Here is a 22,712-nt window from a genome sequence, read left to right as displayed (position 1 = left end):
AACATCCATTTATTTGAAGAAGCAGGAAAACAGCTTGTGCTGCTAATACAAAGCTGCCCTTTTCAGTACTGATGTTGCATTTGTCCTGTATCCTAGCAGCCTAACTCAAAGTCAACATCCTTTGTTCCTTAGTTCAAAAAGACGGGGATAGGAAGGACTCAAAAATTGATTTGTGGATGTCTCCACCAATGACAGAGAAATTAACTAGAGGGGACATAACAATAAGTTTGATGTTTATAATTAATTGCAGAGGTTTAGGCTGAGCATTAGACAAACATTTAAAAGTATGACAAATAGTGGCAACTAAAAATCTGCCTTCATTGTACATATACCATGGCTAAACTGTATCAGTCGAGCTGATAGGTATCTTTCGCCAGCAAGCAAGAAGAGCAGGCTTGTGCTGCCACTTTTGTTCTAAATATAATGGTTTATTTCACTTAAGGACAGCATATAACCAACATTGAGAAATGAATGCACCAAGTAAGTACTGTATTGTACCGTACTGAGTGAAGAGGGTCCAGACAGAAGCAAACCACTCAAGCTCTGCTCTCAAGGAGTTCGATTGGGGGTGAAGACAACCCATAGGAAAACTAGAAGGGAAGGAAAGTACCTGAGATGTTTGGAGATGGTGAGGAAATGCTGTGGAGGCCTTGCACTGGTCGAGATAAAGCAGCAGCAGCAGCAGCAGCGGCAACAACAACAACAACAGCAACAACAACAAGAAAAGCTCATCTATCCGAGCCTATGGTGGTTCAAGTTTATGATCGAGTTCAAGTTTCAGGTGAGGATGATGGCCTGGAGAGATGGGTGTTTTGGAGGTCAATCAAATCCATTCCCTTCCCACTCTCCAGATAAACAGCAACAACACTCAGCCTGAAGCAAAGCTTGAGTGTCCTCCCTCTCAATTTGCAGTTTTTTCTGCTTCGTTTTTCTGCTTTGGACACCTTCTTTGCCTGCTTACGTCAACCAAAAATGTGGATGTAAATTTACATATTTACATATAAATTTACATATACATTATTCTTTACTTTTGGACACCTTCATAACCTGCCTGGATAATTTACAATGCACTTTCTATATTTCATGACAATAACTAGGCATCATTCCACTTTCCGCGCACGATAGTTTTTATACACTTCAGATTTTGCTCAGTGACTCCCCTTGAAATGCTGATGCCTTATCTAAAGCCATTTTAACCAGTCTCAATTCTTCATATATGTTTAGAGAATGAGTCATAACAGAAAGATACACAAAGTCATTTATTGAAGTTAAATGTCTCGAACATTTCATGCACCCCAGGTTCCAAACACTCTGTTTTAAAAACTGCAGCAGGTACTGACACTAGAATATGATGCATCACCACCCAAGCAGCAGGAGTAGGCTAAGGAATTGGGTTGTATAGAAATTTAACAAAAGCATGCAAGGACTGCATAGCATTGAATGCCTCAGCTACAGAGGTACCAAATAGCATTTATCTTTAACCTTTAACTTTAGAAGCCCTTTCACGGAAAGGGGTGGGGGAAAGTGAGAAAAGAGGGGAGGAATAGAAGGAAGGAGAGGAAAGAAGGAAGCAATCTTCCCTCCAGGAAGAGAAAGGATTCAGATGTGACACAGCCTGTGAACTCGCCAACCAATACCCAGCAGGTACCCAAAAGTAACAAGAATGCCATAGTATTACAGTCTTTGCCTTTATTCTCAGATGTCGCTTTTGAACTGTTAATGCTCCAATATTGAGCAAGCTGCACTGAAAAAAAGGTATTCCTGGCTAGAAGTCTGAAAGCACTGTTAATCAGACCTGGTCATTTCTTTAAAGGCACATATGAAGGCTGGGCAGACTAAATGGGGGTGATGAATCAAGTCCACTGCAAATATCCCCAGAGATGTTCAGCAGGGCTAAGAATTGATTAGAATTCAGTAGTCCATTAATCAGCATGTTCTTATAAAATTAGAGCATCAATTAAAGGCAGAAAACTCATTCTCATGATCTGGCACACAAACTTCCAGCTTTTTATGCCATCTGTATTTTGATAGATTTTCTAGCGGAAAGAGTGGTGATGCTCAAATGACTGCCATATTGCAGTGTGACTGAACACAGAGCCATTGACCTGAACATATTAACTGTATTATTAATGTCTGCAGTTTTCCAGCTGATTTCTATAGCATATGAATAGACACAGATGTTGTCACTCCACTGCCTATCACTTGTTCCATCCAAATTCCCCCTATAGGTTTCTGCAAGTCGTGGGAGCAGCTTTTGTGAGCCACTGAATCAAAAATGATCATCTCACTTTTCGGGAGCTTCTTCAAAGATGTGGGGCAACAGCTTGGATATTTACTGTCATATCTTCAATTCACACGAATGAACTTTAAAGCAATACAATAGGGTGAGGCTATATTCTTTAAGAATAAATACAGAGCAGAGATTTCTTTTAAGAACTCTGCCATGGGGGGCAGCTAGGTGGCACAGTGAATAGAGCACTGGCCCTGGAGTCAGAAGGATCTGAGTTCAAATCTGGCCTCAGACACTTGACACTTACTAGCTGTGTGACCCTGGGCAAGTCACTTAGCCCCATTGCCTAGCAAAAAAAAAAAAAAAAGAACTCTGCCATGATGGCAGATTGGAAATAATCAACAAGGCACAAGGCTCCAAGGAATCCTGCTATCTAGTAATCCATTTAATGTGCATGGCTCTTGTGAGTATGCAACTGAGACAGGGTAGACCTGGGAAGAGTCAACTAAAGTGTGTGATTGCTCACTCACACAAACCATCTATTTGGGGGGAAGCCATTGGAATATGGAACAGAGAATGGAAATGGCTTGGGCCTCCATTTCCTCATCTGTAAAATGAGGAAGTTGTACTAAATGAACTTTAAGGTCCTTTGCCACAACACATTCATGGTCCAGAAAGTGTCAGATTTAGCGTCCAAAAGAACTAGGTTCAAATCTAACCTCCACGTTTACTACCTGTATGGCTATGGGTAATGAGGCTTACCCTGCAGCATCCACCAGAATGGGAAGGGATTGTGTTTCCCACTTACCTGTATCCTTATCAGCACTTAGTGTAATGACATGTATATAGCAGATGCTGAGTAAGGAAATGATTTTTTCTCTGCTATAAGGAATGACTTACTAGGAGGGGTGGGGGGAGGAGGGTGATGTTCAGAAAGCAAGATAAGGTAGAAATAATTTTTTTTGAAAAAATTAAGAGGATAAGCCAATAGTTCAAAGCATTTCAATTCTTCTGAACTAAAAATATCAGATGATATTCAAGCAAACAGCTAGGAAGTTAGGTTTATCTATTTGCATTATACATACTCTATGCATGTATGTATGTATGTAGGTAGGTAGGTAAGTATGTCTAGGTCCACAATTGAAAGAGAAAATTCAAAAGCTAAAAGAGAAAACCTCCAAATTAATTTTAAAGGCCCTTCATCAGTTGAATTTCATCAAACAAATGACGGTTAGCATTTGAACTGAGAGTGTGCTTCAGAGCGTCTCAGAAAAACCCAAAGTTATGAAGCCTTATCAGAGGAGAAAACTGAAAAATTCCAATCTGGAGATATTCAAGAACGTGCAAACTTTCATATGAAGCAACAAACAAACTCTTACTTAGATTGGATGTTACAGAACAAAGGCAAGATGACAGCAAGTAAATCAAAACTATTTTTATTTAAAAATATGGAAATATGGAAATTCAACTATGGAAATTAACTAATCTGAGGAAAAATGTATGACAGGACTTATGTCAGCATTTTGTACTAGAATGAAAATGTCTTCTATTTAAATGATAAGGTGCTGTTTGGGGGTGACTGAATTAGAGAGAAAGCAACTGTCAAGGTTCCCTTTTTAAAGATTACAGCAGAACATAGAACACAAAATAACACATAATCCAAAACACATTTATACTTGCCATTGGAACACATTATTTTTCTATAGCAGCAGATTTGCCTTTCTAATTTTGTAGTAAGTTAATATCCTAATTTTGTAGTAAACAATAACTATATTCCAAATATACACCAACTGACAGGGGCCCTAGCCTGGTTTTCTTTAAAAAGTTTCCATGGATAATCCATAAAATAGTCTGCGTAGAGATAACTGAGAGTTGACTTACGTACAATATTAAATGTCACTGGTAAAAATTGAAGAAGATAAGATCCAATGTTACTGCAAGTCCAATTTCTATAACTCTGTTAATGCCATAGTAGAGAGAACATTTTACAAAAAAGAGGGTTGTGAGGCAAGGGATGACTTTACCAAAGATGATTATGAACTCTCTAGCTGACATTACATAAAAACCATCTGAAAGGAGTCTAGGAGAGAGTATCACCTCCCTCACCACTATCCCCTAAACATACACCTGAGTTTGCTCTGGTTCTTTTTAAAGAGAAGAGAAATGGGGCATCTGATTGCTACCTATGTGTCTTCAGCATATCATATAACATGAGTAGATTGATTCACTCTCCTCCCCAAGACCTGGCTCCATTTTTAAAAGTCTATCTTATTTTTAAATGGATAAAGGGTAGCCCTGTCAAAAAATCAGGGAATGTGTTACTAGTTCTTCCAGTCCCATGTGACTATGGTTCCAAGGGTTTCTCCATTGATTGGCAAAAGGAAAAAAAAATAGCTCACTTAGCTGTTCCTCTACAATGATTTGCCTGGAAGAGTAGCTTGCTGTATACTAATATATGGTTGTTACTTTGAGAGCGTAGAAGCTCCAGCTTCAGTGAGTTAGACCTGGGTCAGTTTGTTGGAATTTTCAACTCTGCCAGGTGTAGGCTCTAAACAAGATTGTCAGGAACACAACTTTAGCCTGTCCAGCAAAAAATTGGTTCAAGAAATGGAGGATGTCCTCTTTGGGACACCCTCGAGACAGGGACAGCTCTACACCCCTTGCCAGCAGGAAGCAGTTTCAGAAGCCAAGACCTTCGCCCCTTACTCCAAAAGAATTTGGGTCCCATTTGTTTGAGGGGAGAATGATGGGGTTGGGATCTGGACCCCAGAAAGGAAAAACCCTGGACTTTGCCACATGGCCAAATCTCTGGCATTCCCCTGAGGCTATAATTCCATTAACTGGACTTTCATTGTGGACCTCCCTATGGCCCCAGGCCATATCTCTATTCTCCCTTGGCCATATGGTCCAGGTCCCTGAAATTCTATTACCTCATAGACTACTTGACCACTCCTAGATCCCTCGCATAGTCTTTCTGTATATAAGGTCCATCTTGTCTCCATTAAGATGCTCAGATTCCTAAAATCTAGCCACGGCTCAGATTCTTATAATCTAGCCACGGCTGAGATTCTTAAAATCTAGCCACGGCTTAGATTCCTAAAATCTAGCCACTGCTCAGATTCATATAATCTAGCCACTGCTTACCCATGTTCAGACTCCTTAAGAGTCTGCCCAATATGATGGATGTTCTAATAAACCTTGTCTTTGGCTGAACGAAGGCTTGGATCGAATTCTTTCGGGCAGGACCCATGTGTTGTGATTTTGGGGTCCCAGGACCCCTGAACCCCTAAACCGCATCAGGTCTAGAACCTGACTCCTAGTCCAGTGCTGTTTTTTTCCCTTTAGTTGGACTTTGCAGGGAGGTTAAAGTTTGGATATGATGAATAGAAGGGAAAAAAACACAAGGTGAGGTCTGAGGAGTCAGATCAGCACTAGAAATCCTTTTAATTCAAAAGAATTTTCTTTTTTTCAATAATAATTGAGAGCTTTTGTTGTTTGTCAAAACATATTCTAATCCCTGTTGAAACCCTTGTCTGGCATGTAGTTGGTGCTTAATAAATGCTTGATTTATTGTTTGAAAAAAAAAAGAAATGGAGGACGTATATTTCAAAATAAATAGTTGATGCTAGCCAAAGGATTTAACAACAACATTCATTTGAAAAACGAATCACCAAATAACTTCTCCCCTCGCCTAACAAAGGCATGATTTCCTAAGGCTAAGTTCCATTATACATTTCATAAGATCTGTGAAAAACTGGACACTTTCATCCATAGCCCTGAGACAAATACAGATCTGCAAAAGGCTGTCACCTAGAGATATAGCCATTTAACAGCGAGCTGGCCAGCTCAGGCATTTCTCACACAGAAACTGAAAAGTGATCACTGTACACTTTGTCTCACACTCAATCCTAGGAAGACTTCAGTAGCTCTTCTGACTGCGCAGCTACTAAGGGATGGGAGTACTATCTATCTATCTATCTATCTATCTATCTACCTATCTATGTATCACACACATACACATACACACACACATAACACACACATATTTGTGAAGGAGAGCTTTATAAGAGCATAAGATTTGGAACTGGAAGGAACCTTAGAAATCACATAGGTCAACCCTTTCCTTTTACAAAAGAAGAAACTGAGGCTTAGGGATTAAGTGACTTGCCATAGGTCACACAGGTTATGGTAATAATAGGACCAGAATTCAAACCCTCACCTCCTTAGTGCTTTTCTTCTACTATACCATATCTGAGTCAATCACAAGGAGAATGGGCCTATTTTCAGCACCCCCTTCGTAGGCTCCAGCTCATTTCAGGGGTTCCCTGGGAGAGCCCCATCAAACTGATCAATTCCTCTAGGACTCTCCTATAACAGAATCTAAATGAAACTTAGAGATTAGTTTAACAGATAGAGTTCTCAACTTGTAATCAGAATCATTTGGGTGTGAATTCTAGCCCTTACTAGCCTTATGACCTAGTGACCTTGGGCAAGTCATTTAACTTCTCTGAGCCTCAGTATCTGTAAAATGGAGATCCTATATGCAGTACCTCATAGTTTGTCTGGGATTCAAATGAGATACAAAGTGATATACATATATATGTATGTATATATGCATGCATGCATGCATATGTAAGTGTTATACATACATAATACTTACGTTATATGTGTGTGTGTGTGTGTGTATATGTCTGTCGTTATTATTGTTACTACAACTCCTCTTCCCTCCAGGGCAACTCCAGGATTTATCATGTGAGCAAAACTGTGAAGTAGAAGATAGCCTTCAGAGTTTCTGCCTTGCCTTTGTGCAGCCCTCTCTGGTCTCTAAGGCCTACCATCCCTACTTGCCATGCTATCCTCTGGCTGGCCAGAACTCCACTCTACCCTGTCTCCTCTCCCCTCAGTATCCAAAATTATCGCGCTAGCCACATCCCTGCCCCCATTACAACTTCTGCTTCCCCAGTAGAGAATTCCATCTAATTAACAGGCAGAAAAACCAACACCCACCAAATTATGAGTGACTAGTAAGCCTCACTGTACCTACTCTCTGCAGTATTTGTATCTCTGCCACAACTAAGGGTGAAGCAGGATAAATTAAAGAAATGGGTACTAATTGGCAGAACGTCAAGTAGTGAAGAAATATTTTGAGGCAGACAATCCTCTCATGGACCCCTTCAAGCCCATTGCCAAGGTACTCTCTTTGCTTTCTCTCTCTTAGTCCTGCTCAAACCCCCAGAAATTATAAAGACCCCCCACAGTTAGGCTGGGAGGTGAGTACCCCAGCACTACTGGAAAAAAAACACACAAAAAAAGGAATGGTGAATATTTGATCATTTTGCAGACATACTGCCAGCTCTGACATCTTTGTTATCCCTGCCTGTGGTTACTAAAACAAATACTAATTTTATTCCAGTCTCCCAGGCAAAAAGCATACTGCTGAGAGCCTTTCAAACAGCATTTCATGCACTGGTTCCTTTGTCAGAAACTAAATTCGTTGTAACTGATGAAAGAGTATTTCTTTGCTCCTACTATCTTCTCTAGCTGCTGTTCAATACCAGCTTCGCCAAGTGTATGACTGCTTGTGTCAGGCAGTTAGAACACAGTGCTAATTAGGCGAGAGTCAAGATGCTAGCCTGGTGTGGGTCAGCTGGATATGTGATATTCCATATCCCCAGACTAGCCCTCCTAGCCCTAGTCAAAGGGCACAGCTTCTGGCCCTGGTAAGGACGGAGTCCAGTTGAGAAAGGGCAGGTGGCTCAGGATAAATCTATTACTATTACTGGAAAAGCAGCTCAAAGCAGCAAGCCCTATTGGGGGAAGGTAGAGGAGGGCAATGGGTACTGGTATTGCATAAAGGACAGGATTATAATTGTCTGCACAAGATTGGTCCCACATTGATCATTAGAAACAAATGAATACCAGTGAGGTATGAGGCAGTTTCATTTTTAAAATAAGGTTAAACTGCCTTGAAGGAAGTTCAGCACATATAGTAAATAAAACTCAATATACAAAATGTAGCCAGAAAGTGTATTTTCTGAACTTTTTTTCAAGCACAGAGTTAATAGGTTAATAAAACAGGGAGGAGAGCACCAAAGGTTGGCTTCCTATCTAAAAGGCACTCAAATTACCTTGATTTTTTGAGGTTTCCCTATTGGATCAAAATTTTGCAAACACAGACATTCTCCCATTTCAAATTCTCTACAGTAAACTAGCAAGGCCTCCCATATACAATCATGTGCATCCCTTGGAACTTCCCTTATCTTTCTTCTCTTACAATGAGGTCATTCCAGAATGGCCACATAGGAGATATTTTTCTCCAAAAATCCTTGACCCATGTGACTGAGGTCAAATCAACTCTAGACCAAAGAATTCAGTCTATCTGATTCCCAAGGGAACACTGGGAAATGCCACCTACAACATGGTTGGTATCTGAGAACCAACCACTAGGAGAACATAGCCAACTGGAGACAATGTCTTTTTCTTTCCTGTACAATTTTCATGATTGAATGGATGTCACTTAGTATTTCTCCTTAATAATTCATCTATTCTACTATCTCAGCATAAATAATTTTGAAAGAAAGCCACCTCTCCACCTCAAAAGAAATCATGGCCTATTCTCTGCAACTGTGATTATAGCCTCAAGTTGGAGCCACCAAAAAGAAAAATAGCTAAAATAATTTGAGAGAATATGGTCTTTTCTAAGCAAATTGTGTGTCAACCACAGTAAATGAGCTGACCAAGGGAAAACTCAAACCTCCCACTTGTCACTTCTGCGGAAGTGTTTATGATTCAGTCTGTGGGAAGCTAGTATAGGGGTGTGCTAGAGAAAACTTGAATCAGCTTGCCAGAGCCGATTGTTAAATTTTAAGTGGCAAAAGCTACAAATTAGGGCTTGATTTATTGTCATTTTGGTTGTCTAGATTTAAGAAAGTAATAGAGAAAATGTTTGTAATGTAAATTAAACATAAGTGTGTTATGGGTACATTTTTCCCCCAGAGAGTCAGTTAAACATTTACCAGCACATCACTTTGGAGAGAAGAACCTGTCCTCAATTATTGCCACAGAGGTGCTTAGCTTAATTTTACCTAGCCAGCAGGTCCTCATACATTCTTTTCTTCCTAAAAAACTAAATAGCCTACTAAAGATTACAAGGTTAATAAAGGTGTACCCTTGAGTTTCTCAAAAACAAAGTGATATGCAAAATTCAACAAACTCTTATGGCATTTAGAGTTTTCATTCTTTAAGGTATAATCTCATACTGAGCTTTCCACTGTTCCACAGGGATGTAGAGCGACATCCAACTCATTTCATCATTTTAAAGCTTTAATTTACAAGGAGTGTATGTGGTTTGATTTTTAAATGCACATGATCATCCCAAAGGTATTTGTGAATTTGGAGGTAAAAGGTATACAGCACTTCTAAAAGATGATATAAATGGGGTAGATGGTGGACTTCAACAGGGCAAAGACTATTTTTATTTTGGTTTTTGTATACGCTCTGCTTCTCACATAGAGCCTGACACATGGCAGGAGCTTAATAAAACCTTAGCTGAATTGAAATGAATTGAGTCCCCAGAAAGCATAGACTCTATCACATAAAGTCAGCAAGGAAATACACTTTGATTCAATTTAGCCAACGTTTATTAAATCCCTAATATTTTTACATCACTGTGCTAGGGGATTTTGAATCAGACAGGGGCTGCCTTCAAGAAGCTTACATTCTACTGGAGAGCATGACATATACACAGCTGAGAACAATAGATCGGGGACAAAGGAGAATGGGATGAAAGCCTTCTAGGAAAATCTGAGGAGGAAGAAAATGCTTTCAGAAAGGTGGCAAGTAGGACAGAGAAGGTTTAAAAAATCACTTCATGAAGCCAAGTGAGTTAACTTTGAGCAAGTCACTTCAATATATAAGGAAGGAATGGGATTCGATAACCCTTAAACTCTCTACCAGTTCTCAGTCTGTGAAAAATAATCAACAGAAATGGGATGGCCTTCCAAGGGTGGCAGAAAGGGATCCTGGGTATTCCCCTCTCGTTTTTTCAGTGAGCTCCCACTGAGGGTTTAGATGACAGTTATTCTAGACGACTGGTGAGCAAGCAGGTAAGAAAGATAAAAAAGTCAATGGGCTGCGAAATTCATTCTTAATATCCCTGCAGTGACCTGGCACACTCCTATCATTGAGATTTCTGGGACTATATCTTCTTTGTTTAATACAGGAATAAGTTGAAAATGTTTCCAAAAAATAGTGTTTCAATTTTTCTGACATAAAGTTTGTACTGCCTAAGCAGTGGTATTGTTAGTTTTCATAAATAGTTTCCATTTTTGTAATTACATGTCCATTTATGATTACATCTGCTATTTATTGTTATACTCATTAAATGGGGGGTTTAATGGAGAAAATGTAGTGTAATATTACCATTGAATTGTCTTGCTGTTTTGTTCCATTATATTTATTTAATGTGTATGCTGTGCTTACCGAACAGCTAGGATATACATAATGTGAGAATGGGTCTTATGACAGTAGCAGAATAAAGATATTTGCTTTCTCTGGGGATCTTCTACAGAAAAAAATGTAAGTTGGGGAGATCTTAGAATGCAGTTGTAGCTATAATAGAAATGTGGAAAGCATAAATTAAATAAGTAATTTAGCAATAGCTAGTTGATTGCCAGAAAGAAATATATTTTAAATGTCCATACAGAGAAATTCCATGTATGAAACACAATAAGCTCCTAGGGTTTAAACTGTCCCCCAGTTGATGATAAGCCAGGATCTTTGGGGAAAATGAATTATTCAGGTTAAGGCTATACAAGGCAACTCTTTAGAGAATTAGGTATTTATGCTACAAAAAAACCTATTTAATTCCTGGATGGCACGAAAAAAATCTGAGCAATTTCAAAATGTTCGAAAGTTGAGATGAGAGAGAAGTACGACCCCTGAAGGAGTTTCACTTGGTGAGCTCAAAGATATCTCTTGAAAAGCAGCTACAAATAGGTTTTGGCATCCTAGCCTACCTCACAAAATAAACATTATAGATTAGAAATCATTGATTAATACCACAGTGTTGTTTAAATTAATGATAAAAAATGACAAAGATAACAAAAACACATGATTATTGAAAGATGCTGAAAAATATTTTACAAAATTCAGCACTCATTTCTGTTTAAAAAAACTAAACTAAAATCATAGGCATTATTTTATGTGATCAAAAATCACAAACTGAAACCAAGAACCAGAACTGTTCACAAGGAAAAACACTGGAAGTTTGTTTAGTATAAATAGGAGTAAAGCAACAATACTTATTTTCCCTGTCATGTGACATAGTTCTGGATATGCTAGCTGTAGTAATAAGATTAGCAAGCAAAACAAAGGCATAAACTCTAATAAGGAAGAACCAAAACTATCCCTATTTATAAATGACATGATGAGGTACTTAGAAAACACTAGGAAATCAATGAAGAAACTAACAGAGACAATTAATAGCTATAGTGATGTAGCAGGATATAAAATAAACTGACAAAATCATCAGTATTTCCACAGAGTACTAATAAAAACCAGAATGAGACAAGCGGAATTATTTTGAGAATAACAACAAAATGCATAAAACATCTGGGAGACACACAATTCATAAAAACACATATAAATACAATTACAAATAGAAATAAAGGGAGATTTAAATAAAAATATATTCACTGTTCATGGTTGGGCCATTCCAATATAATAAAGATGAAAATACTACCTACAGTAATGTAAATATTTAGTACCATGAGAGGCAGGATGGTATAATGACTCCGAGCAAGTCAATTAACCTCTCAGTGCTTTAGGCAACTCTGGAAGATGACATTGTAGTACATACTGACCTGCATTTGTAGGGGTAGTTTCATCCTTTGAGAGTTCCTTATACCAATGAAATACCAGTCAAATAACTAGTCTATTTAGTACTATGCCAATCACATCACTGAAGGGATTCTTTTTAGAACTAGACAAAATAACAACAAAAGCATTTGAAGAACACAAGGTCTAGAATCTCAAGGAAAATAATGAGTAAGAATAAAGTTGGACATGGTAGCAAACACATGCAATCCTTGCTACTAGGGAAGTGGATGCTGGTGGAGTACTTGAATTCAGGAATTCTGAGCTGCAATAAGCTAAGCTGATTGAGTGTTTGCACTAAGTCTGAGACCAATACAGTGAGCCCTTGGCAGTGGGGTGGTAGGTGGGATATGTGCATGAGGCTACCTAAAGAGGGGCAGAAATAGAGCACGCCAAAGCTCTTGTGCCAATCAGTAATGGGACTGGTCCTGTGAGCAGTCACTGTACTTCTAGGCTGAGTGACTTGGAGGGACCCAGTAAGGAATATGTTTGTGGAAGCACTAGATGAAAATTTTGTTCAAATATTGAAATTCAGTGGGACAAGAATCTCAGCACTATATTGACTCTACCTCAATAAACTCCAGTGGCTCCTTATTGGGCACCTAGGTGGTACAGTGGATAGAGTTCTGGGCCTGGAACTCAGGAAGACCTGAGTTCAAATCGAGCCTCAGATACTTCCTAGCTATGTGAAGTCACTTCACCCTGGGCAAGTCACTTCACCCTGTTTGCCTCAGTTTCCTCATCTGAAAATGGGCTGGAGAAGGAAATGGCAAACCACTTCTGGATCTTTGCCAAGAAAATTCCAAACGGAATCATGGAGAGTCGGACACAACTGAAAAACAAACAAACAAACAAACAAACAAAAACAACTGGCTCCTTATTACTATCGGGATTCACTAAAAAGTCCTCTAATTGGCATTTCAATCTCTTCATAATCTGGCCCCTTCCTCTTTTGCCACTCTTCTTATACTTTACTCCTCTCTGTGCACTGTAGGGTCCTGCCACACTGCTATTCCTTAACAAACAGAGGACTTTTTTTACACTGGCTCTCCCTCCTTCTATGCTTTCTTAACTCATGTTTGCCTCTTAGTTTCCTTGCCTTCTTTTTAAGACTCAGCCTACATCTAACTTCTGCAGGAGGGCCTCTCCTGGTTTCCCCAGCTGCTAGGCCTTACTTCCTCTCTGAGATTCCTTTCTATATCTTGTATATACCTAGCTATTTACATGTTGTCTCCCCCATCAGAATACGAGCACCTTGAGGGAAGAGGTTGTTTTTGCTTTTAATTTGTATCCCCAGTATTTAGCATAGTAAGCACTTACTGAATGCTTGTTGATTGACTGAATGAGACAGGCCAATCTTTAGCTTTGAATTGGTCAAATCATTCTGGAAAGAATTTGGAACCATATCCAAAAAGCCACTGAACTGTGTATATTTCTGTGCATACCCAGTGACACCACTACTAGGCATATCCCCAAAGAGACCAAAGATAGAGGGAAAGGGCCTATATGTACAAAAATACCTATGGTAGCATTTTTTGTTGTAGCAGAGAATTGGAAAAAAATGGTGGCCTATCATTTGGGCAGTAAATGAACAAATTATGGTATGTAAAGGTAAAAGGCTATTACTGAGCCATAAAAAATGAAAGGATTTCAGAGAACCTTGGGAAGACTTGTTTGAACTGATGCAGAGTGCAGTGAGCAGAGCAAGGAAAACAATTTATACAAGGACTATTTAACACCATTTAAAAACTATTTAACTATTTAACACTATTTTAAAAAACTACTTTGAAAGACTTAAATTCTTATCAATATAATGATCAACTATGATTCCAGAGGACCAGTGCTGAAACATAATACTAACCTCCTGAGAGAAACATGATACACTGGATGTGCAGAACGGATCAGAATTTTTGGCCATGACCAACATGTGACTTTGTTTTGCTTGATTGTGCTTATTTGTTTTATTGGAGATTTTTTTTTAATTTGGGAAGAGGTTTAAGGAGAAAGGGGTCATTGATAATGTTGCCAAAAAATAGAAAAGATAGAAAAGAAGGTCATTGAAGCATTCTTTAAAAATACACAGAAGACAAAAGAATGAATTTCAGAAAGAGATACAGATAATCAAGACAGCTTTGAAACTAACATATTAAATTTACTATATGCTTCTTAAAAAACCAATAGGGATGTATAGTTTCATATATAATCCTATTTTGCTATTCTTTGTGTATAAGTACATCCATGTTCGTTGGTGCTTGTCATAGTTCAGAATAACAAATATAAATGTGTGTGTGTGTATATATATATATACACATATATATGTGTGTGCATATATAATACACACATATACACACACACATATATAGCCAGCCCATCTATTGAGAGATTGATAGAGTATACAGCATCCAGTTCCAGACTGATTTAACTGAAAAATGTTAGTTCTCTCTCTCTTCCTCTAGAAAAAACTGAGAAGTCAGAACCTCCATCCCCTGGGAGCCTTTACAACATCCATTAAAGATCAGGGGCTCGTACAGCTTCTTCACACACATCTCACAATTTTTTTTCAACAACACAACAACAACAACAACAACAAAAAAACCTTAAGGAACTTGGAAAAACACTATCGGCCCGAGTCTATCAATGTGGAAGATAGTAATTGTTCACAGTATGCGGGTGAATTAGAGTAGTTACTTACGTCGGTCTGCAGGGTGTTATTCAGGGCACTTGAGCAGCACTTTCCGTTTGAAACCAAGTGAGTTTTTGTCGACTAGGGCTTGCAATATGAAAGTGCCACTATAGACATTAGCTCTGTAATTAGCCACTTACACTACTGATTTCTCCCTTTGCCATCTGTCACTATGGAATACAGGCACTTTGCAAGAAAATTGTCAGGTATGTTTGTCTGAAGTGGGTCATGGAGCATTGAGAAACCCATCAGGATGCTCTCGATACTGTCTGACCAATTCACAAAGTAACAAGACATGAAATGCTCCATTATCCCAGTTTCAATGACATAGTAGGTAAGTTCATCTCAAGAGTTCCATCAATAGGATGTGCAGAAGAGCATATGGACTAGACTCCAAAAAATTCTCATGATTCATTATACCTAATAATTTAGATAATTTAAACTCCCCTGTACCTTGTAGAATTTGTAATAGAGTGTGTGGGGGAGGGGGACAAAACCAAACCTCTCCCCCTAAGTCATTCCTAATGCAGACACCATAGCAAAGGTCTTTGATTTCTGTCTGTCTAGTCTTTCAACAGCTTTGCTTTAGTGCCAACTCTAATCCACAGGATTAAGGTAAAATAGCAAATGCCACAATCCCATTTTATCCAACAATCTTGCCCCTCTCTCTGACCATGTTACCAAGGAGCAAATATGACAATTGGAGTTTTGTCTCCTTTTATTTTTCCTGGCTATCCGTAATGCCTAGAATATGCTATCTCTTCTCTTCCACCTCTTCACTTTCCTGGCTTCCATTAACATGCAGCTCAAGAGCCACCTTTTGCAGGGGGCTTTTCTCTGCCTCCCCAGCAGCTAGCTTCCCCTGGATATTACCTCCCATCTACTCTGCAAATATCTTGCATGTGAGGAAACTGAGGGAATTGAGGGGATTAGAACAGCAAGTGGTAGAAGGAATTGAATGAATCACATGGACTCCATCTTGTGACTCAATTCTGGGGCTAACTCAGTTCCTTTTCTAATTCAATTGCGGATCCAGTGCAATTTCTGTCATGTGAGAAAACTTCACTTAATTGTGAGAACTGGGAGAAAAGTCTATTGCACCGTTTGAGCCTAGCCCTTGGTGACTGGGAAACTAGACCACTGCTTCCTGGGGCTTAGAGACCCTTAACCAAGGATCTAGGTTATGCTGACCAGAAACCCTGTCAGATCCCTAGACTGATGCAAGGAGTTTTCACACAATTGTTTATCTCAAGCAACCCACATGTCTTATCTGAAGACTGGCCCCATACTGATGTATGTGATGTGATTGTTTCCATGTTCCTTTGATTGTTTACAGACATTTGAGGGGAGGGGGACACTAGGTTTCCTGAATTCAGGGAACTACACCTGTTTGTTCTCCCCCTCCCAACTTGGAAAGTCCCTAATCTTTCATCCAATTAGAAATTAGATTACCTAATGTTGTATTATTTCCTTTTAATTAATTGGCCTTATTTGATTAATTGTTTTTTGATGTATAAAAATCTATCTTGCCCTATATTCAGGGTCCAGGCCTAAGTTGAGGAGGTCTGATCCCATTTTGTTAGGCAACTGGCATGCATTGCTTAACAGACTGAAATGCTCAGAAGCTCCAACCTCTTTTTACTTTGGTCATTTCATCTTTAACCCACCACATGAGTATCTAGTTGTACAGTTTGCCCCATTAGAATGTAAGCACCTTAAAGGCAAGAATTGTTTCATTTTGTTTGTATCCCAAATGCTTAGCATTACTATATTTTGTAAATGCTTGTTGACTGCCTAACTAAAGAATCTAGCTCATAAGTAGAGATATAGAGATAGATATAGCCACCTTTACCCTAGCAGCCCCTCACAATGGGGCCCCTCTCTCCTGCATGTGGCTATTTATTTCTACAATTGACAAAAGGCATTCTGTTCTCATTGCTCCTGTATACAACATCCTGAGCTCCAGCTCACACTGATCTGCACATTATCCTCTGAAAACACATTGTCCTTTCCCACCTTTCATCTCTTGGCATAGGCTGAGTCCTCTTTTCCATCACATAATGCACTCCTCCCATGCTTTCATCCTTTACAAAGGAGCTCATTTCCCACCTTCTTCAAGAACCTTTTAGCACTCAATTCCAAAGGGATTTCACCCTCCTCTACAGTATAGTTCCTCATGTATAGTAGGTGCTTAATGTGTGGTGAATTTGTTGACTTGGATGTATCATTTATCGTCTATAGCATTCATGTATCAGATACTGCTTTATATTATCTATCAATAATTAATTCTGTTTTCATCAAGATTTGTCTTCTTTCCCACACTACATTGTAAAGTTCTTATACACTTTCTTTATATTCCCATAGAGGTCCTGGTACAGAGCTTATGCTCAATAAGTATTGATTGAGTGGATGGGGGACTCAAAATTTAAATGGCTGCCACAAACTTGAACAGCTGAGAAGTGAAATAGTCATTACTTGAATAATGAAAAAGTGAATCTATACCATTTCATTGCTTTGCAGCTTTTTAAAAAATTTCTATCTTGAAAATGTTTTTTTTTTCTGAGCCAAGAAAATGTCTTCTTATCTAATATAGGATATAAGTTTCATCTATGGTGAATGACTCTTCTGAACTGAGCATTGTAAACCTTTCTAGTTCCATGAAGTGGGGCGGATTATGCTTGCCACTATTCATCTTTGTCAGTAGTACATAAGTAGCAATTCTTTTACAGCTAATGTTAACCTATAACTTTTTTAACAATGGAAAACATACAATAATCTTAAAATAAAAATGTACCAAAGCAATGTCTAAATATTTTAAATGCACAATATCCCTGAAAGACAACTAAATGAGAAACCAATGAGAAATTAGAATTAGAAATTCAAAATCCAGATTTTTCATTTTGTAAAACATGTTCCATTCAGCTGTACATGACCTCCATCATTAAACTGATGTGCAAAATTTAACCAGAAAATATGAACACCAGCTTCTAGTATGACATGACAAGATTAAATACTTCTTCCAGCAATATTAACAGCTCTACAGGAAAAATCCCATCTCAACTAACTCTAAGGACTGCCAAATTATTTTGTTCTGTGACATTTTTCTTAAAATTGAGGGGGCAGAGGTCCTGAATATTTTGTTATATTGAGCTTTCACTGTAACAACACTATCTATAAAGACCTGAAGAAATTACGTCTCAAAAAAGGCAATTTGAAAATTGCAAGAAGCTCTAAGGCTTGCTGAGAAATTCTGTATAATTTGTCCTCCTCTCCTTAAAATAAAATAAAATAAAATAAAATGACTGAATGTGTTTTCTCAAATTGAATTTAAAAAGAGTACATTAAGTCCAGAGCACAGTTATTTTCTTCCCCCACTAAGTTTCAGCAGGGCTTTCTGCTAGAAGCATTAATGTATGTGTACTCTGGCTAGACAGTACCAGAAAACGATTACTATACAACTGTTTTGCTACAACTAGTACTGCAAATTCAACAGAATTAAACATGAAAATTAGGTGACAGTAAACTCTAGATCAGAAGACAGGTTATTTGTTCTCCTTCACAAAGACCTTCCTCAAAAAGTAGACTGTCTCCTTCCAAGAAGTAAAGACCAGCTATAAATGCCACATTCAACAATAAAGAACCTCTATCTAGTTGGTTGTACTAAATACGCCTTGATGCCAGGTACAATCTATGATCGAAAAGCAAAATCCGCTGTTTTTATGACTCATACTGTTGTGTAATAGCTCCCTGGGGCCTGGTTTGGAAGACATTTACTTAATGGTGCAAACAGCATGGCAACTGACAATGGAACAATACCGAAAGTCTCTGTCAGAAACCTAGACTGTCTCATAATATGACAAGTAGTAAACAAAAGAGGTGGGATCACGGCTGGGTGATTCAGTGCATTAGCCTTTCACCCGGGGAATTAATGCATCAGTCCAGCTTCTGGGGTATGCAAATTGGGCCATGTGCTTAGTGTTTTAACAGCAAAGTATTTGGCCACTAAAAAGAGTGACTTAGAATATTATGGAAATCATTTTAGTTCCAAATGAATGTCTCACTAAAAGGTAGATAGAGAAGCTCTTATGTATGCATGCTACCCCGACTCTAAGTTTTCTGTTTTATTGGAACTTTCTACTTTTGATAACTTTCTTCCTGGTGGCCATCCTTCTCAGGTAATAATCTGAACCATTACACATATAATCACTTCCCCCAAAACAAAAACTTAACTTGCACAAGTCCATTAAGAACAGACACACTTGGAAGGAGATATAGCCAGCCTATCCTGTTTTTTTTTCCACTCTTATAGTAACTGGCATGGGAAAATATATAATTCAATATCTCTTCCCCACCACTTCCTTTCTTCCCTCATAGAAGACTCTGAAGATTTCCCTCCCTACTTCTCTTCATCTTTCCCAGCTTGCACAGCAGGTCATTTAATTGCATCTCTTCCTCACACATCTTCTTGAATCCACCTCCCCCTTCCCCCTCCTTTTCCAATGCTTACCAGTTACACCAGGAAAACTCCTTCCCCTTCTCTCTCTTCATTCCATTTGCAATCATAAAATAACCTAATCATAGCGGCTAAGCATGAATAGTGCTAGCCATAGACCTGCGTCAAATAAATCAATCAACAAGCATTTATTAGGTGCTAGGCACTGAGGAAGCAAAGACCAAAACTTGTTCAAGGTCACACAGCTAGTTGGTGACAGAGCTGGAACTAGACTCAGGTCTTCTGACTCCCTCTTCAGTAATCTTTTTACTATATCAAATCATATATATAAAAAAACCAAGGACTATCAGTCTCAAAAGCCTTTGAAAGTATCTCGAAGTACTCTTCAAAATTTCTACAAAAATCCCCATCTACTTCATCTTTCTCTAATCATCCCTACCTTTCATTGAGGGCAATTAAAAATAGTCTCCTTTGTTTTGTTTTATTTGTTTTTTGTCTGGACTTATGATTCCTTTGGTGTAGGGAAATCCTACTATCAATAAAGACAAGCATTTTTTTTCTGCAACTTAGAGTCTTACAGAATTGTCTGGGAGCAATGGGATGTTACGTGAATTTCCAGCAGTCACAAGGCCAGTATGTCACAGGGCCAGGACCTGAACCCTGGCCATCTAGACTTTGAGGTTAGCTCTTGATACGTGACACCATGACACCTCTCAATCATTTCTGTTTAAATTCCTAATATTGCAACAATAGCATCTTCTATGATCTGTCGCTGCATATGTGCAATATTAGGAAGCTACTCATCATGTATAACGATGTCAACTATGAGCTAAATACTGTGAGTTCATTTAGGAACCTACTCATCATGTATAACAATGTCTCTATAGAAGAATATGTCCCAAGTTCCAAATAACTAACTTAGCAAAGAATCTTTTGAATGCAACTCATTGATTAATTGAGGGCTTTCTATAAATGAAAATCATAGGGAAGAATTCTAATCTGGTTGTTGCAATCAGTAAATGCCACACATCATTTGTTAGCATTAACATTTTAGCTTCTGTCAAACTTCACAAAGCTCTTCCTTTTTTATTCTTCATTTTTTGAGAAAATAACAGGGAAGGAAATACTTCTACTTCTCTATAAAAGTCTTGCTCCAAGAAAGGGAACATGATGAACTCATTTAGAGTTTACACTACAAAAAAGAAGAATGATATTTTCCCCCATTTAGCAGATGTTTGGGTCTATTTGGCTATATCTGTTGTGTAGACAAAATATCTGGGGGATTGACTGACATTTTCAGTTTTCATCTGGATGCTCTGGCATCATTTAGCCACTGCCTTGGTGGTGACCTTGAATTTAATAAGGAATGATGCTGTAAAGCAGAGTCTTTCAGTGCGTTATTCAATGTGTTCATGCTCTGTTCATATTAAATCTCCGAAAAGGCAAGATAAATGATAATGTTTATGCAGAAGAAATCTTCCCAGGAGATAAAAAAATGATACTTGGCAACACAGACCAGACACAAACAGTGTCAGAATGATAAGGGTAGCATGGTACTGCCAACTTGCATAGGCTGGGAATTCCTACTATAGGCTAGGCTTGAAGCAGAAGATTATGTCAGAAAGAATACTTTACATATCCAAAATGCCATGTTATTCCTCTTGCATTCAGAACTGGATTATTGGGTAGAGGCTCTTTTAAGAACTTGCGGGATGAGAAGCCAATCTCATTGATTCAAAGTACTTAAACATTCTGATTCTTCCTTCCTAGCATTTCTAGGACATAAAACTTACAGCAAGGCCTGGCAATAATAGACAACATGTAATCAATCAATATTTACTAAGTGCCTACTATGTGCCAAGCACTATGCTAGGTGTAGGGGATGCAAAGACAAAAATGGAACCTACATTCTATCAGAAGAAATGACATGTATCAACAAAAGCAAATAAAGAAGAAATACAGAAGAAATGTACTATTAAATAACGTATGTCCCTCCCTTTGTACACTTTGTGAAAAAGTAAAATACATTAAAAAATCATACAGGGAAGTTTGATATTATTGTAATTATGTACTTGAGAATAATGTGCAGAAATAAAAATCAGAATATTTTCCTGTTTAAAAATAAAGAAGAAATGAGGAATGAATACAAGCTGGTTTTTGGAGTTCAGGTACTATGTCCACTGGGGGGAATGGGAAAAGTTTCATATATACAGGGAAACTTAAGCTGAGTCTTGAAGGAAATAAGGGATTCTACAAGGAAGAAAGGAGGTAGAAGTACATGGCAAACGCTGAGAACAGCCAATAGAGATGGCAGACAAAGCATCACTAATGAGGATCAGCAAGAAGGCCAATTTGACCAAACTCTAGAACAGGGGAAAGGGATGTTCCTTTACAATAAGGCTAGAAAAGGAGGTAGGGGCCAGGTTGGGAAGGACTTTAAAAGCCAACAGAGGTCTTTATATTTGATCCTGGAAGTAAAAGGAAACCAGTAGAGTTTATTGAGTAGGGAAGTAACATGGTCAGAACCACATTTAATGAAAATCACTTTGGTAGGTATGTGGAAGATAAATTAGAGTGAGGAGAGATGAGAAAAACCAATTAGGTAAGTGCAAAAATTCCTTGTGAGAGGAAAGGAAAGGACAAACTCAAGAGATGTTGGGCTGGTAAAAACAAACAATATTTAGCAACTGATTAGATTGATGGGGTGAGAGAAAATGAGGGGCCAAAGATGAGAACCTGAGAGACTAGGAGAATGGTGGTGAAATATGGAAATTCAGAAGAAGGGACGGTGGCAGGGCAGGGTGGGGGAGAAAAAATATAATGAGTTTGAAATGTCTCTGGGACTTTTGGTTTGAAATGTGAAATAGACAGTTGGTGATATAGAACTGGAGCTCAGGAGATTAACTGGGGATGGGTATATAGATCTGGGAGTCTTCTGCAGAGAGATGATAATTAAAGCCATGAGAGATTTTAGAGAGAAGAGAAGAAGGCCCAGGACAAAGTGCTGGGGTACACATACATTTGGGCAGTGTGATATAGACCATGGGCCAGCAAAGGAGCCTGAGGGGTATTTAGACAAGTAAAAAGAGTACCAAGAAAAAATAATATCAAAGAAAAAAAGAGTACCCAGGAGGAAAAGGTGGTCAGTGGTGTCAAATCCTACAAAAAGGTCAAGAAGGATGATGACTAAGAAAATACAATGACATGTAGAAGACAGACCATATACTAAACAGAAGCACAAAGGGAAATCCAACAGTTTGCTACTTACTACCTATGTGACCTTAGGCAATCATTTCACTCTCGAGGACTTAGTTTCCTTACAAGGAAAATGAGTACTTCTAAGGTCCCCTTCAGCTATAAATATATAAACCTATGATCTAAATCATATACTCAGAGCTGAGATTTTTCTCATAATTGTTAGTTCATGCTTCACATGGCAATGTGGCATACTATAAAGGACAATGGGATAG

At 38.4% G+C, this 22,712-nt stretch overlaps 1 protein-coding gene across 1 annotated transcript in view; it reads right to left on the bottom strand.

Annotated features, from left to right (window-relative positions):
* The window catches only part of LOC114026284 (connector enhancer of kinase suppressor of ras 2-like), a 560,345-nt gene that overhangs the window by 395,335 nt on the left and 142,298 nt on the right, over positions 1 to 22,712 (bottom strand). The gene's annotated exons all lie outside the window — the stretch shown is intronic.

This window comes from Vombatus ursinus, unplaced genomic scaffold, assembly GCF_900497805.2.
Source record: "Vombatus ursinus unplaced genomic scaffold, bare-nosed wombat genome assembly UNPS02004691.1, whole genome shotgun sequence".
Lineage (NCBI taxonomy): Eukaryota > Metazoa > Chordata > Mammalia > Diprotodontia > Vombatidae > Vombatus > Vombatus ursinus.
This window is presented reverse-complemented; position numbering and strand designations above follow the sequence as displayed.